Source organism: Pseudopipra pipra, chromosome 4 (genome assembly GCF_036250125.1).
Source record: "Pseudopipra pipra isolate bDixPip1 chromosome 4, bDixPip1.hap1, whole genome shotgun sequence".
Lineage (NCBI taxonomy): Eukaryota > Metazoa > Chordata > Aves > Passeriformes > Pipridae > Pseudopipra > Pseudopipra pipra.
Window position 1 is genome coordinate 75,465,059 of NC_087552.1, and position 3,096 is coordinate 75,468,154.

Below are 3,096 nucleotides of genomic sequence, written 5' to 3' on the forward strand. Positions count from 1 at the left end.
AATTCCTGGCTGGGAGGGTGGGGAGGCCCTGGCATAGGTTGCCCAGAAAAGCTGTGGCTGCCCCTGGATCCTTGGAAGTGTCCAAAGCCAGGTTGGAGCAACCTGGGAGAGGTGGAAGGTGTCCCTGCCCATGGAATTGGATCTTTAAGGTCCCTTCCAACCCAACCCATCCCAGGATTCTGGAGCCCCTCTGCTCTGGAGCCAGGCTGGGAGAGCTGGGGGGGTTCCCCTGGAGAAGAGAAGGCTCCAGGGAGAGCTGAGAGCCCCTGGCAGGGCCTGAAGGGGCTCCAGGAGAGCTGGAGAGGGACTGGGGACAAGGGAGGGAGGGACAGCACACAGGGAATGGCTTCCCAGTGCCAGAGGGCAGGGATAGGTGGGATATTGGGAAGGAATTGCTGGCTGGGAGGATTGGGAGGCCCTGTCCCAGATTGGGCAGAGAAGCTATGGCTGCCCCTGGATCCCTGGAAGTGTCCAAGGCCAGGTTGGACGGGGCTTGGAGTAACCTGGGCTGGTGGAAGGTGTCCCTGCCCACGTATCCTGTTCCACTGGATCATCTTTAAGGTCTCTCCCCATTCCATAATTCCATGATTCTTTGTGCCTGACAGCCTTTGGACCCTCACACATAAACCATGCACAACTCAAGGCCTGATTCATTTTTCCCCTGGATCTGAGGAGGCTGAACCTGGAGCGACTCTTTCACTTTCCTTCTGGAATTCCTGCCAGAACCAGGAATAACAAGTAGGAGTTTAATGGTGAGTTAATTGGTGTATCTGCTGTACATCAAGTGTCTAAACTTGGAGTGAGCTGTAGATTGACTGCAGCTCAAGCAGAACAGGAGTTGGCCTTTTTCTCCTCCTGTGTGTGCCCAAGTCCTCCCCGGGGCCAGCTGAGGAGCAGCAGAGGCATCATTTCATCCCGAGGGTCACCCACATTTCTGGCCGAGGCAAAAAAGCAGCTCCTCCTGCAGAAATCATCCTATTCCTCTTTGTTTTTCCTCCCCCAGATGGGGAGGAAAAGTCTGCAAATGAGGGGAGAGCTGCAGCTTTTAAAGTGAGAAAAAAACCCACACCCCACTCCGAGGACTCCGAGGAGACTTTCCAAGAGCAGCCCCAAGCTCTTGTGGGGAGGAACCCCCTGCAAATGGGGTTCTCCTGAGGCCAAATCCACCTCATCCCATTAAACCCTGTGCTGTAGACACGTGGAAAAACCTTCCAGACCAAGTTTAGTTTTCATGGATGGCTCAGAAGTCGCAAGAAACATCCAGCTCCTGAAACAAGAAGTCCACAAGTTCCCGACCCCGTGTTCCAGACTGCCCCGAAACAGGTTTGTGGCTCTAAATCAGGAAAGGACTGAGCCCCTGCTTGTTTTTAAACCTCTCCTTAATTCCCCCTCACACACCTGGAAGAGCAAACCCGACACGTTGAATAATTAACCGAGGGCTCGGAGCTGGCGGGGAAACCTCGGCGCTAAAAATGAGGAGAACTGGGAATAAACGAGTGGAAATCCGAGTGTGTTCCTTGACAGGTCATAAAGAAAAGAGCCAGGAGAAGAGATTCTGACAATAATAATAATAATTCAAGCAGCATTGTTTGCTCTGGGCAGCGGGGACTGGGCTTGCAAGGTCTGAAAGGTGAAGTCGCTGCTGGTCTGGGGGGTGGCTGAACCTCAAATAAAAAGGGTGGGGAAAGCCCTGCGTGGGGTTTGGAGGATTTAAAATGTCTCTCCGGCACTAAATTACGTATTTATAGCATTATAAATATGTATTTGTGTCGTTCAATGCGTATTTATGTCGTTAAATGCATATTTATATCATTAAATCCATATTTATACCGTTAAACTTCAGGCAGGGTGGAAGTCGTGGCCTTTGCCGGTGGGATTTGGCTCTGGTGAAGTTTGGTGAAGGCTAAATTGACCTGCTGAAATTCAGGATTTATGTCCTGAGTGGTGGCAAACTGCACATCCCCGTTGGAAGCCGTGGGATCCAACTGCAGGAGCTGCTGTGGGCTCGGTGGGATTATTTTATCAGTGGAAAATCTGCTTTTTTTTAAATGTTCCATTTCTATTTATTCTATTTTCTATTTATTCTATTTTCTATTATTATTATTATTTTCTAATTCTATTATTACTAATATTAATAGTAGTATTTTTTATTTATTATTATTATTATTAACTTTTAGGTAGCTGTGGAAATGCACCTTCCTGACAACGAGGAAACACATTCCCAGTTTCTTTCCAGAGCCCTGGCTGCCTGGGGAGCCACGAAGTGGGAAGAAAGCAGCTGCTGAACTCTTGCACATCAACACCACACGACAGGTCAGGGCAGGAAGTGAAGAGGAATCCAATGGAAACCTCCGGAGGAATTTAGGGAGACGAAAGATAATGAACCCCAGTTGGATTTTGGCCAGGAGAGCCGGGGCTCTGCTGTTGGGAAAGGCACATCTGGGATGTTGGACAGTCAGGAGGCAGCTCATCAGCTGCTGGAAATGAGTCTGGCTCCGTTCTCCTCACTGGGTGAAAATTGGTCTCTTTGGAAGGAGTACAAGGCTCCGATCCGGACCTCCACGATCCCGAAATCTGGCCCAGGAGATCAGGAAAGCAGCTTCCCACTGCTCATCCATCCAGTTCCTCCCCGACAGCAGCCCTTTTAAAATAGGAACAGAAATATGGATTTATATCAAAGGTGAGTGATGAATTTTAAGGCAAAAAAAAAATCCCTGTAAATAACACAGAATGCAAAAAAACCCTCCAACAGCCCAGATTTCCACAGCTTTTTCCTGAACAGGGAGTTTCCTCCTCCTGGGTGTTGTTATTCCCATATAAAACGGGTCTGAGGTGGTGCAAGGGAGGTCCTGGTGCCCTGTTGTGATCCACAGCTCCAGGGAGACCTTCCTTCCCTTTGGGAATGCCCTGAACGTTCCCACGTGTCAGCACCGACCCAGGAATAAAAAACAAACCCAGAGACTGAGACCCAGAAGTGAAGAATTGTGGGATGGTGGATCTGCTCCGTGTGTAAAGAATTTTGGGATGGTGGATCTGCTCCATGTGTAAAGAATTTTGGGGTGGTGGGTCTGCTCCATGTGTAAAGAATTGTGGGAT

At 49.4% G+C, this 3,096-nt stretch overlaps 1 long non-coding RNA gene across 1 annotated transcript; it reads left to right on the forward strand.

The window, feature by feature from the left end:
* The first annotated feature begins 503 nt into the window (after positions 1-503).
* LOC135413899 (uncharacterized) lies at positions 504-2,679 on the forward strand. The gene is made up of 3 exons (XR_010430471.1): positions 504-752; positions 1,844-2,008; positions 2,178-2,679. It is a non-coding gene; the product is annotated as an uncharacterized LOC135413899 (long non-coding RNA).
* The last annotated feature ends 417 nt before the right edge of the window (positions 2,680-3,096 follow it).